Raw genomic sequence first — 15000 nt, forward strand, 5'->3', positions numbered from 1 at the left:
ACACACACACACACACACACACACACACACACACACACACACACACGCACACACACACACACACACACACACACACGCATACGCACACACACAAACAATTTTTGCAGTTATTCGTAAATGCATGCGAAAATATTAAATCAGGAAACATTTTTAGACACAAAGAGAGAGAGAGAGAGAGAGAGAGAGAGAGAGAGAGAGAGAGAGAATCTTGGCATAACTCTTCCGAAAAGAACATTAGAATATAGTTTGCATAATGACCCATGGAGGAGGAGGAGGGGGAGGAGGAAGAGGAGGAGAAGGAGATGTAGGAGGAGTATGAAAAGGAGGAGGAGGAAAAGAGGAACTAGAGTAAGAGCGACGATGAAAAATATATTGCAAGATGAAGATGAAACCATTGAAGGAAAGTGTGGTTTTAAAGGGTTAATTAAATGATTTCTTAATAACGTGGTGGCAAAAAGCTACTACTGCTGCTACTACTACTACAACTACTATTACTACTACTACTACTACTACTACTGCAACGACTACAACTACAACTTCTCTTACTACTACACACTTACTGTTACTTTTCCTCGTTATCACTATTGCTATCATTATCATTATTATCATTATTATTATTATTATTATTATCATTATTATTATTATTATTATCATTATTTGCACAGTCAAGAAAACCCTCCAATCAAAAGCCATCACGCGCGTCGCACATCACAGACACACACACACACACACACACACACACACCAACTCATTACTGTCCTAAAATATGAAAATTAAAATAATATAAATTGATAACTACCTAATTGGCTCTCCACGCGACAATGAGCATGATTATGACGCTAATTAATAAAAATCCAGCAAGGGGACAGGTGTGAATCATTAGCAGAACAAGCGGCGTACTTAATGACCGGGCGACGTGACGGTGGTGATGATGATGATGGTGGTGGTGGTGGTGGTGATGATGGTGGTGGTGGTGGTGGAAATGGTGGGGACAGTGTTCTTTTTGTGTGTGGAGGCAGAACGAGTGGGTATAATTAAGGTGGTTGTTTTAATTATAGTGATAGTAATAGTGGTGGGACATTGCGATAGTAGTGATGTAGTAATAATGATGATGATGATGATGATGTAATGATGACTAGGGTGTTTGTGATTGTGAGTAGTTCCGAAGGTAGTAATAGTTGTAGTGGTAGTAATGGTAGTGGTAGTAATAGTAGTAGTAGTAGTAGTAGTAGTAGTAGTAGTAGTAAAGTTTTGTTGTCGTTGTAAAGCAAATTGAAAGCGCAATTAGTGTTCGCCGTTATTAAAACTTCTCCAATTATCATTATTATATATATTGGGGCTATTTGCCATACATTTTCCTTTCTATATTCCTTTTCAAAATCATCATTATTACTATTTTATCTCTTATATCATTACGTTTTATTATTAACATTATTATCATTATCAAATTCATCATTACTTTTCTTACCGCCATTATCAGCCTCGCCATCACGACAGAAACAACATTACGAAAGAAAGAAGTGACAAACGCTTTCAGGCGGCGCTGGTGACTGCCGCTTGATAGAACACACACGCATCAGAATTAATAAACATCAGAGAGAGAGAGAGAGAGAGAGAGAGAGAGAGAGAGAGAGAGAGAGAGAGAGAGAGAGAGAGAGAGAGAGAGAGAGAGAGAGAGAGAGAGAGAGAGAGAGAGAGAGAAGAAAAGCTATATTTGTACACTAATGAAATGATAATACAAAGAAATGGAAAGAAAAAAAAGTGACCCTAATTATTCTGAGAGAGAGAGAGAGAGAGAGAGAGAGAGAGAGAGAGAGAGAGAGAGAGAGAGAGAGAGAGAGAGAGAGAGAAATAAGCTTCAGCCACATCATTTCCTAACCAATATTTCTACATAAAAAAACAAAAAACAAAAAAAGAAAACACAATCTGTCTCGGTCCTGTTTCCAGTTCCTGTTTTAGTTTTTCTTTTACTTTTCATTAGCTACGTTTCTTTCCTTACATCAGTTCGTTTTCTATTCAGTATTTGCAGAGTCTCATGCGATTCCGGGACCTAAATTATTTCCAACACTCGATCTGAACAAGCGCAGCGCCGCGTTTGGTTAGCCTGAATGAAGTTAATTTATTGAAGGACCTGATTTTTCAACTACCCATTTTTTTTTTTCCTGTCATTTTTTCAACTATTTTTCTTTCTCGTTCTTACGCAATCTGGCATTTCAAAGTCCATTTAACTAACCCATATTTTTTACTTAAACTTCAATGTAGGAAACTGTGTGTGTGTGTGTGTGTGTGTGTGTGTGTGTGTGTGTGTGTGTGTGTGTGTGTGTGTGTGTGTGTGTCCTATCTAATTAACAGGGTTGGAAAAAATCATGATTTTTCTATAAAAAAAATGAAAAATAAAATCGATTTATTTAATCTAAATCGGATTTTTTTTTTTTTTCGTATTTAAATCATTTTTTTTTTATTTCAATGATTTTTTTAGCTTTAATCCTTGTTTGTTTCCACTGATTGTTTGTTTCAGTCTTATGAGGCCATTTTTTTGTATTAAACTTGGCCAATGTTAAATGATACTTTAGTTTAATATACATTACCCAAGACGATTTTTTCACATAAAAATCATAAGTAGGACTAACAGTTTATCATTTTTTTTATAATTAAATATTTTTTTTTGTAAGAGATGGCAATGATTCACTGATGCCTGACTTGCTAGAGGACAAGTACAGGATCAGTACAGGACAAGTAGACGATACTTTTCCTGTACAACTGGTTCACAAGTTCTTCCTTCTTCCTTATATATGTATATATATATATATATATATATATATATATATATATATATATATATATATATATATATATATATATATATATATATATATATATATATATATATATATATATATATATATATATATATATATATTAAATCATTAGATATTTTACTTTTGATATAACACTTAAATCATTTTAAATACAGTATATTTAATTTTGATTTAAATCATGATTTTTTTACTTTGATTTAAATCGATTTAAATCACTTGATTTAAATCAAAACAACCCTGCTAATTAATCATTTTCTTTTCTTATGCCCGTTTCGCTGTCGGGATCATATTTTCAATTAATAAAAAAAATATGCAAGGTCAAACAGATCCGCGGTCAAACCTTTACGAAAAAACTAACTTTCCATTATTTCCCCGTCAGCCCTCAACGTCAGGTGTCTTATTTTACCTGAGAAAAGAAATTAAAACACGTAGGTGAAAGGGACAGGGGCGTAGTTTTTCCCTAATCAGTTATTCATTAGCAGTCGTACTAGTCCATCATTAATTGCCGCGCGTGTGTGTGTGTGTGTGTGTGTGTGTGTGTGTGTGTAGAATCAACCAACCATAAAAAGAATACACTTTCCACCTAAATATTACCACCACCATCATCATCATCATTAAAAACACCATCAACATCACCATAAATTATCGAAAACACAAAGCAAAAGAGGACTTGGAAATAACAAATAATAACTTTTACTTTATATATAGTACACCACCACCACAACCACCAATATCCCAATCATCACTTTCACCATCACCACTAACCCAACGACGACCATCATCACCACCACATCCACCACCACCATCACCACCATCATCACCAACACTCACCACCAACACAACTCACCATTCACTGTCCAAAAATGGTGATGAGATGATTGGGCCGACCTCGCCACGCAGAATACTGATGTGACAAGAAAATCACTGCCGATTCACCTCCCTCACACTTTTTTGTCGTAAATTGTGAAGTTTTATTCAAATACCTTTTTCTATCGTCTATTTTTGGAGGGTAGTTTTTTATCACAATTCTTTTTTGCTATTCCTCATTTCCTTTGGGTTGACGTCAATGAATTTTTCCCTTACGTTTTTTTTATTTGGTATTTCTTTCTTTCCTATCCTCTTCCTCTTCCTCCTCCTCTTCGATCTACCATAAACGAAAAAAAATATGAGTAGGAATTTATGTGCAACGTGATGCTGGTGAAAGCGTCAATGATTTCTCTCTCTCTCTCTCTCTCTCTCTCTCAACATTTACTTTCCTCCTCCTCCGCTCTCCACTTATTTACCTAGAATTCACTTTATTTTGCGTTTTCCTATTATTCTCCCTTCTTTCTCTCTCACTTTATTTCTCGTTTTTATTTCCTCCTCCTCCTCTTCCTCCTCCTCCTCTTTTGTATTCATTTGCATTTCATACTCCTATTATTTTTGTCATTAATATATCTCTCTTCCAATTCTTCATTATCTACCCTTCGTGTATTATTGTCTTTTTATTTGCTTCCTTTTTTTCTCTGCAGTCTTTCAATGTCCCTCCCATTTATATTAGACTTCGTTTCATATATTCCCTTGATCCCTCTTTATCTTTCTTTCCTCTATGAATAGCCTTTTTTTCTACACTTATCGCTTCATCTTTTATCATTTTTCCTCTTATCACCTTTCACTAATTTCCTCACAATCTCTTCAGTCCTGCACTTTTTTTCACATTTTCACTCATAAATTAGTCTCTGGTCTCGTTCATTTTTCCCTATTTTTTTTCCTCCCCTCTCACCCTTCCTGTATCCCACTCATCTCCATCTATTCATCCTTAGCTCTATCCCATTCTATTTCTTATACTTTACCTATCAACTCTTCTCCAATTTACTCCACCCTTGGTTATCCCTCTCACTTTTTTTCTTTCATATTCTGCTCCATATTCCTCCTCATGTCTATTTCAATCAGCTCTTCGTTTTCTTGAATCCTAACAACATATCCGTTTCTTCTCCATCAACACGCATGTATTATTTTTCCTTATTCCTTCAACCTCCTTTTTCCATCCCTCAACCAGTTCATTCCTACCACAAGATCTCTCCTACCCTCGTCTATATCCCATCTCTCTTCCATTCATCCCCAATCTTGTTTCTTCTTTCTTTACTCCTCCACCTCCTTCCATCCCTCAATCACTCAGTTCCTACCATCCTATCTCTTTAACCCTCGTCTCTCTCACCACTCCCTCATCACTTCATCCGCAATCTTGTCTCTTGTTTCCTTACTCCCTCCAGCTCTTTCCTAGATCCTTCCATCCTAACTCTTCTTCCTTTATCTCTCCCGTCTCCCTCCGCTTCATCCCCACACCCGTCCCTTCTTCCAATACCATACACAGCCGCATTCTACCCGTCTTCCTTCCTTACAAACCATCCCTTCCACACGCTCTCCTTCCCCCTTCCTATCTCCCTCCCTCCCAAGCCAGCACGTCGGTGTGTTGTGCAGTTCACGTCCTGTTATGCTCGTGTTGTGTTGATGATTGTCAAAACTTCAGGCATATGTTTCGGCGCTATTTTTTGTGTGTTACTTTTATTTCAACCACCATTATCTTTAGCAGGGATACGGGTACCCTACAAACCGGTTTTTTCTTTTCTTTAATTCTGGGTACTACTTTTTTTCTCTTCCCTGTGGTCAATATTATAGAGGGTTTTATATTTTTTTGGAGGGGGAAAGGCGTAGAAACTTTATAGGTAGAATATCATTAGGGTTAGAGAAGGTAACACCGGATATAGCTTTACCTGTGTGTGTGTGTGTGTGTGTGTGTGTGTGTGTGTGTGTGTGTGTGTGTGTGTGTGTGTGTGTGTGTGTGTGTGTGTGTGTGTGTGTGTGTGTGTGTGTGTGTGTGTGTGTGTGTGTGTGTGTGTGTGTGTGTGTGTGTGTGTGTGTGTGTGTGTGTGTGTGTGTGTGTGTTTAAATCGTCTACACAATCCCAAACACGAGAGAGAGAGAGAGAGAGAGAGAGAGAGAGAGAGAGAGAGAGAGAGAGAGAGAGAGACTGAGTTACTTACATATTAATCGAATGCAGAGTCTTCATAAAGGATTTAATCGCACGCATAAAGGCTCGAATCCCTCTCTGTAAATCAGAGGTTTTCTTTGTTTGAGCACTCGAGAATGAAAAGTGTTTGGGCGTTTGTTTCATTTATGACACTCTCTCTCTCTCTCTCTCTCTCTCTCTCTCTCTCTCTCTCTCTCTCTGGGAATGCGAACACTTTTTTAGACTTTTTTTGATGTTTTGAGCCCGGAGAGAGCGAGAGAGAGAGAGAGAATGTTCCCCTCTTTGATCGAGCCATAAACACATTTCGCATTCACAAACGCCACACGAAAAAAGGGAGATCAGTTGAGGCCAAACATTCTCTCTCTCTCTCTCTCTCTCTCTCTCTCTCTCTCTCTCTCTCTCTCTTATCAACCTGTCGAGCCACACCGCGCTGATTAGAAATAAAAATTGAAGTAAAAACAAACGGAGAGACAAACAAACAAACAGACACACACACACACACACACACACACACACACACACACACACACACACACACACACACACACACACGGGCGATGCTGCAACGTTCGTCTGACAAAAAAAAATAGAAGGAAAACAAGAAAAAGAAAAGACATCAACAAACACGCATTTTTTTTATATACATTCATGGACATATTCATACATATACATACAGAAAAGTAAATACATCCCTCATGCATACATACAAACATTCATATATATCTGGCAATCATATCAGTCCATACACACATACATACATACACAAATGCACAGATAGAAACGCACACATGCATTCAAACATACATATCTGAAAAGAGTGCCTGACTAATAGATACCTCGATGGCAAAAATGCCGTTTGAATGTGTGCGTGATGTGTGTAATTCACCACGGCCTGATCACGTGTTGGACTCGTAATCGCCAGCAGGTACCCTCCCGACATGAGCAAGTGCTCTTTTATCGTCGATCTCTGGGTACTGCCAGGACCTCACACACCACACGCCCCATCCTCCTTGCTCAAGGGGGAACAGTAACCACCCCTAGTCAACGGAAAGAATCCGGCCTGAGCGGGCTCGAACCGCCGCCTTGTCAGACCGTGAAGCCTGGCAGAGCAGCGCTCTAACCAATTGCGCCACGGGAGTGTGTGTGTGTGTGTGTGTGTGTGTGTGTGTGTGTGTGTGTGTGTGTGTGTGTGTGTGTTTGTTTGTTTGATGAGAGAGAGAGAGAGAGAGAGAGAGAGAGAGAGAGAGAGAGAGAGAGAGAGAGAGAGAGAGAGAGAGAGAGAGAGAGAGAGAGAGAGAGAGAGAGAGAGAGAGAGAGGAGGGGGGGGTGACGATCTAGACAAGGTGAAAGCGAAATTAAAAGCACGTCGAGGCATATCCAGGAGAGACACGAGGAAGAAGATAAATACAAGACGGGAAGAAAAAGACACGTGGCTGCAGTAGGAGGAGGAGGAGGAGGAGGAGGAGGAGGAGGAGGAGGAGGAGGAGGAGGAGGAGGAGGAGAAGGGAAACCAACACGAATCACTCCCTCCGCCTCAAGCTTGTCACCGAACACAAAAGACTCACCGATATTGAAAACTTTTTGGGCCCGTAAGAGTGATCAATACACCCCCAACCCCCCTTCGTTACCCCCTTCCCCCCCCTCTCCAGCCTCCACTCCTGTTCCACCTTCCCCTTTTGCCTGTCTCCCTTGCTTCCATTCTCCCTCTCCAATCCCTCTCCCTCCTACTCCTTACTTCTTTCCTTTCCTTGCCAGTCTGCCTTCCTTCATTTCCCTCTTTTGCTTCTTATTCTACCTATTATCATCTATTACTTTCCTTCTCTTCTCACTCCTTTTCGTTTCCCTTCCTTCTCTCCCACCTCCCTACCTGGCTGTCTTTTCTTCCTTTTCTCTCTATCAGCATTCCTTCTCTCCCTTCCTTTTCCTGCTTCTTTTCATCCATTTTTGCATGCGTATCTTTCCTCTGCCTTCCCATTCTCCCATTCTCTCACTTCTCTTCCTCCCTCCTTATTTGCACTGTCTTTATGTGCTTTCTATTTATATTCTCCTCCTCCTCCTCCTCCTCCTCCTCCTCCTCCTCCTCCTCCTCCTCCTCCTCTTATTATTTACTTATTACTCCTCCCCTCGTTTTCTTTAGTACCGTATCATTTACCCCCCTCTCCCTACCTTCCTCTCTCCCTTCCTCCCTTTATTGTACTCTCCTTTACTCCCCTGTCCATCTAATGACCTTCTTCTACCCTCATCTTCGTTATTATTTTTCGTTATGTGCACCTTTCCATCACCCTTTATTTTTCTCTCTCATTCCTACCACTCCTTTTCTTCCCTCACATTTTCCTTTATCCCTATGCCTGTCTGTCCTTCTCCCTCCCTTTTCTCATCTTTCTTATTACCTTCCACCTTTTTACTCATCTTTTCCTTCTCCCAACCCTTTATCAGTGTGTCTTTTCTCTCCCTCTTCCTCCTCCTTTTTACTATCTTTTACCTATAATCTTCTATTTTTGTGTCTCTCTTCATCAATCTCCCATCCTCCCTATCTATCCTTTTCTTCTTTCTTCCTTCCTCTTCACCTCATCATACGTTCCTTTCAATTATTACCTCCCTTCTTTTTCCCTTCCTCATCGAATGTTTTGTTTTCCTTTTCGCATTCACCCCTTCTTCTTTCCTCATCTTCCTCTTCCTCCTCCTCCTCCTCCTCCTCCTCCTCCTCCTCCTCCTCCTCCTCCTCTTCCTCTCACACCAGCTGCTCACATCGAACGAAACCCGAAAGGCAAATTTTACGAGAAAGTGAACAAGTCGAAGTTTTTTTTGTTTTCCTTTTTTTTTTATCTTCCTTCGTTACGCTTCTTTTTTTTACGCCTACGTCCGTCTCGTTACCTAAATGAGAGAGAGAGAGAGAGAGAGAGAGAGAGAGAGAGAGAGAGAGAGAGAGAGAGAGAGAGAGAGAGAGAGAGAGAGAGAGAGAGAGAGAGAGAGAGTTATTTTCCAGTCGAGAAATGTGAATCACGGTCGAAATTATGCGGTGTGGCTGGCGAGCGCTCGGAGGGAAAATAAAAAAAAAAAGTAAAAAGTTTATGCCCGTTGTTTTGTTTTCTGTTTTTGTTCTGGTGTTGTTGTGGTGCTGGTGGTGGTGACGGTGGTGATGATGGTGATGTTGTTGTTGTTGTTGTTTGGTGGTGGTGGTGGTGTAGTGGGAGTAGAGGGCGCTATAGATTTCCCTTCCGTGTGCGTGTGTATGTGTGTGTGTGTGTGTGTGTGTGTGTGTGTGTGTGTGTGTGTGTTCCCGTCTCCCTACACCCATTCATCAAGGCCCCACACTGTTCCCAGGATCTATATATTTCTCTTCACCATACCAGAACACGCTTTTAATATTCACCAAAAGCCTGAGGATGAAAAAAAAAGAAATATGGCGTAGGAGCAATAGTTGTGGAAGTAGTAGTAGTAGTAGTAGTAGTAGTAGTAGTAGTAGTAGTAGTAGTAGTAGTAGTAGTAGTAAATGTTGTTGTATAAAGTATATGAACAGCAACAACTAATAAATAATAAGTGCCCACAACAAAAGTAAAACAAAACAACAAAAAACAAACAAAACAAAAAGTCAGAATCATCCCCCGTAACAACGAAAACACACACACACACACACACACACACACACACACACACACACACACACACACACACACACACACACACACACACACACACACACACACACACACACACACACACACACACACACACACACACACACACACGTGGCAAAAGCGAAAAATATAAAAACTACGTAAAATCACTCACTGACAAGACGCACGCACACCAAAAAATTCCCTCGTAATCCTCTGCACCGCCCTCCTCGTCTTTCCGGCCTCATTAATCAAGGAACACAAACGAACAGAAACACAAAGAAAACACGCAACAAAAAACAAAATACACAAAACCACACGGCAATGTAACGCAAACTTCCCCAGTAACACAACGCAACACACGGAAGCAACACATGAAAAAAATGAAATAAAAAAATAAGACGCACAGAAAACGGAGCAATGAACGCTCTTTGCTACGGAGACTCAGGAAGAAAACTGTAAAATAAGAATGAAAAGTGACAGTAATTAAATCAAGCACCAGTGAGATCATAAGTAAATAAATTAAATAAAATCAAACATGAGAACAACAGAGAACATAGAGAACAGAGCACATTGGGATCACCTTCAGAGGACTTTATAACCTAAAAATATCTCATAACTAAAAACAAGGAACATCAGATTGAAGACCAGAAAAGACAGAGCAGAGAGGTGAATAAAACAGGAGTGAGGGAATAGGATGGAAGGAAATAAATAGAGGAAAAAAATAAATAACCCCTCCAGTAGGAATTAAGGTAAGGAGGAAGTCACAGAACAAGAGATGACAAAACGAAAGAGTGGGTTGGGAGGAAGTAGATGGAATTAACCTGGTAGCTGCAGGGATCATGTTTCTTAAAGGCCCCTCTAAGCGAGAAAAATGAGAAAAAAATCATCACTCACGCAAACCATTTCATAATATATATCAACGCATTTGTGATCAGTTTATGCATCATCTATTCTGGGGGGTTTATATCATGGCAAAAATGTGGCCCGTCGTTGGTACACGGTAAGGCCACAAATTTGGCCCATCGCTGCTACCGGGTTAAGACAAGAAAGAAACGAAAAATAAGTGGAATCACTACAGTACGGAAAATTTAAATAGATACCAAAGATGGAGATAAAAAACGATAAGAGAAAGAAAAAAATATAAGGGAAGTAAAGAACAAAAAGCAAAAATAAATAAACGTGAGGGGAAAGTGGAGGAAGCGGAGGGAAATAAAGAACTAGACGTCAAAATATGCTGAGGAGGAAACTTGGCAAGGATAAAAGAAAAGGAGGTAGGAAATAGGACAAGGAAAATGAAAGAGACCGTGTGAAAGGAATTGTTGAGGTAAGGAAAAAGCTAAATAACGCAATAGAGGGAATTAAAGAACGAAAAGTGTGAGAAATAATGGAGGAAACAAAAGAACGTCAAACCAAAGAAACACGTGTAAAGAAAACTAAGAAAAGGAAAAGGAAAACAAAACAAAATCGGGAGCAACTAAAGAAAAGGAAGAGGAGAAAGGAGAATGACGCGAAATAAAAGAGACGCTTCGAGAAGAAAATTAACAAAAGAAAAGAAAAACAAAACAAAATGTGAAGGAACCAAAGAAAGGAAGAGGAGGAAGGGACGCAGGCGCTGGGGAAGAATCAAAGACAAAAAAAAAAAAAACGAGTAAAACAAACACTGGAAGGGGAAAATTAATGAAAGTGGTAGTCAAAGAAACACAGTGGAAAGAATTAAGGGACACGAGGGGTAAAATAAACACTGTGGGAGGGAATCAGGGAATGTGGAAGTGAATTATAAATAGCCACTGAGGCAACCCAAGAACAGAGCATAGCAAAGATAAACACTGAGGAGGGAATTAAAGTAGAAGAGGATGAAGGAAACAACGAAGTGAACCCACGAACTGAAGAAGGAAAGAAACACACACACAGAAAAGAGTTGAGGTACGAAGTGGTGAAAAAAACGCTATGGTACTGAAGGGATTATGGACCGGGGAAAGAAATAAAAAGGCTGTTGAAGGAATTAAGGTAAAAAGGAATGGAGGCTGAGGTAGGTAAAAATGGACAGGGAGAACAGAAAGAATAAATGACACAAAGGGAAGATATTCAAGTACGAGAAGATGAAATAAACAGATTAGAGAGAATGATTATGATAAAGTGCTAGGTGGAGTACGGATGAACTAGAGAAAATTAGAAACAAACAGCCCAGCAGGAAGAAATAGAAATACCAAGAGGAAAAATGGATACACTTAAAGAGGAACTAGAGAACAAGAGGAGAACAAGAGGCATTAGGACGAGGTGGATAATTATATAGGAACAAAATAAACAAATGTCAAAATAAACTAGAGAGCAAAAGGATCATAAAGGAACCACTGCCAGCGAAAGTAAAGTACAGGAAGAATAAAATAAACATCGATGAGAGGAGAAACGAAGTAAAAAGAAAGGCAAAACAGACATCATATGAAAATAGGGAACATAAGGAATTCAAGAAGCACAAATTAATCACGGCCCGAAATCAATGTACACGAGGAATCAAAAATACAATGTGAGAGGAGAAAACGAAAGTAAAAAAATGAAAAGGAAAACCAGTCGTCAGAGGAAACTAGAGCACAAGGAGGATAAAAAATCATAGCGGGGGAAATTGAAGTACAAGAGGAATAAAAAAAAATAAACAATGTGGAGAGAAGAAAACTAAATAAAAAAGACAAAATAAGACTTCAGACGAAAACTGAGCGTAAAAGGAGCATAAAAGAATCATTTTGGGGGAAATTGAAGTACAAGAGGAATAAAAATAAACAATGTGGAGGAAGGGAATTACAGCAAGAAACAAGTGAAAGAAACACAGCGTCCAGGCGGCGGCTGCGGGCAAAAATATCCAACTTAAATGAGGACTGTGCGGCGGGGGGGGGGGGGAGGGAAGGGGGGAGGAAGGATTTGAGAAAGAGGATTGCCGGGGGATAAACTAGACTGTTAAGGGATAATAGATTGCCTCCCCTTGCCCCTTATCCCAGGCCCCCTCTTCCCCCGTCCTTCCCCCTGCCTCTCACCCTCCCCTTCCCCACTTTCTCCCTTTCTCCCTCCCTCCCGTTTTTACCTGTCTGCAAACAAGGCGGTTTCATATATTTTGGCTTTATTTTGTCGGGAGGTAATTCTTTCCGGGTTATTTTTAGTTTCCTTTCAGGTTTCCTTATCGCATTATCCCCTCTCTCGCCTTTTTCTTCGTCTTTCGTAATCCCGTTCTTTATTTGGCGGTCGCCTTTCGGTTATATTTAGTTCCCTTCTCTGTTTAATTAATTTTTATCCTTCATGATATTCTTTTCCTTTCAGTTTGTGACATATTTTCGACACAATGTTGTTAATCTTCCAAGCAAGATAAACGCACTGAAACACTCTCATAACAATTAACATACACCTTTATTGCAAACGTCGACTTATCAATGTTATGATTTAGCCAAACATGTATCCCTTATTGCAACCGTCATACCCGAAGCACTATTTTTCCTTGTTAGATGGAATAGTTTCCACTCAATTATGGCAGTTCACTATGACACTTTAACTTTCAACCTTTGGTCTTGTTTAAACCCCAATCTTATTAACTAAAGTTTCTCTAGTGAAATAATACTTCTTTAGCTCACTTGTAGATTACTCAATATCAAGTTTCCTTTTTTTCTATCTGTATATCTATAGACAGCTAGATGATAGATAGGTAGATAGATAGATATAGATATAGATAGATAGATAGATAGATAGATAGATAGATTGATTGATAAAGGTCTCCACACAAGGGAACACAATGATCTAAGAAGTGTCTTGAAGGCCTGCGAATGACGGCCTCTGAGAACCTGTTATCCCCATCTGCCTTTTCCATCGTAGTCATGCAATCTTCATTTCAAAGTTCGTTATACTTGCACTAACTACATTACTGATCCGCTTCCTCCATTCATCCACCGCCATACTTGTGTGCCAGTTTTCCCAATCTCCCTGAATCTGTATTACTGCAAGTTGTATGCACTGCTGCCAGTCGCATCAATCTTTCTCAGCTGAAGTGTTTCATCAACATCACCTTCATTAATCTTTCTTGCCTACTTAAAAACTTTTATCAGCAAGTCATCTTTCAGCCAATGTTTTTCTTCTTCCAAATAATCCAAATTAAGCTGCTAAAATATTTTATAAGTATGATACGTGTCCTACCCTTGAGACCTGGGACATCTAAGACTTCTAAAATAAACGAGAATGTTTTTTATAAGCTTTAACAAATTCAGCCAGCGTTTTCCCGCCTCCTGTTATATTTTTGTTATTAATCCAATCATGATTATCAATTATTATTAATAAAAAATCTTCACATACAAAATTCAAATGATTCACCCCAGCGTTGCTTGCCTGTTCGCACGTCATTAATTATACAAATCACGAGGCAGAGCAGCCACCTGGAAACACTGGCCACAGGTGCACCCAACGGCATGACACACTGGCAGACGGACACAGAAAAGAAAATGGTTAATAGTGAAATATAGAAAACGCAAGTAAAACAAGAAATAATCGATGCAGTGAGGGGAAACATGACCAATAAGCAAAACTTATTAATGCTCAGGCGACAAGTGCAAAACATACCCTGATCCACTAAAACGAAAAAAGTATCTGAAGACAAGAAATTGCATCACTATTTTACTGAGAACTATATAAATTAGTCTTCTTAAAAATAAATGTACATGCAGTAAAGGTAACATACGTAAAATTCATCAGTAGGATTTTTTACAGCAGAGACGGCAGGCCCAGAACATAGGGCAGAAAATAGGTCGCCAATTCACTGTCCCATCAAACATAATACAAGGTACCAAAAAAAATATCTATTTTGGTAAAGGGGCATTTTGATATTCCCTTCTTGCAAAAGTTTGAGTCAAAAGACGGATGAAATACAGAGAATGAAGGGAGACATGAAAGAGTAGAGATACTAATTAACTCTTGCATTAGGAAATTACAAAGCATATGAATATAAATTTGCTAGTATATAAATATGAATAAAAAAAATCAAGCAACACAGCAATATCGTTAATGAGCCGACGCATCAGTAAAGACAAACGGTAAAATAAAAACAGATCGAGGCAGAAACACCAAAAAAATAGCACAAGAAAACATAAACCAACCTGCAGGCCGAGGAAGAGGAGTTCAGGTCAGGTCAGATGAGGTCAGGCCAGGTAAAAAAACAGGTAACCAACACGGTAATGAGCGGCGGCCAGGTGTGTGAGGGGCTCCGCTGACCTTTTGACATTCACCTGGGAAAGAATGCAACTAATGAATTATGGCTGGAAAAAAAGTTTGAAAAAATAAATAAATACTCATTCTACATTTGCCGCACAAAATATTAGCGAATAATTACCAAGCTGTGAATTCATAATCAAGGCTGCTTAAATTATTCATTCCGGCAAATACTTCAGTTAATAATGTGATGGGAGGACTTATCTGTTGGGACGTGCCAGGAAGGGAAGGGTAGGGTAGATAGGTAGGTAAGGGAAGGGAAGGGAAGGGAAGGGAAGGGAAGGGAAGGGAAGGGAAAGGAATGGAAGGGAAGGTA

The 15000-nt window shown here is 39.4% G+C and overlaps 1 protein-coding gene and 1 long non-coding RNA gene across 3 annotated transcripts in view; one reads left to right on the forward strand and one right to left on the reverse strand.

The window, feature by feature from the left end:
• LOC127008972 (cell adhesion molecule Dscam2-like) overlaps window positions 1-15000 on the forward strand; it is a 121076-nt gene that overhangs the window by 79382 nt on the left and 26694 nt on the right. The window lies entirely within an intron of this gene.
• LOC127008974 (uncharacterized) overlaps window positions 1-15000 on the reverse strand; it is a 59746-nt gene that overhangs the window by 37936 nt on the left and 6810 nt on the right. Inside the window, exon 4 of the long non-coding RNA XR_007761493.1 lies at window positions 14573-14701. This is a non-coding gene — a long non-coding RNA (uncharacterized LOC127008974). The remainder of the gene's footprint in view (window positions 1-14572; window positions 14702-15000) is intronic.

Source organism: Eriocheir sinensis, chromosome 39 (genome assembly GCF_024679095.1).
Source record: "Eriocheir sinensis breed Jianghai 21 chromosome 39, ASM2467909v1, whole genome shotgun sequence".
Classification (NCBI taxonomy): domain Eukaryota; kingdom Metazoa; phylum Arthropoda; class Malacostraca; order Decapoda; family Varunidae; genus Eriocheir; species Eriocheir sinensis.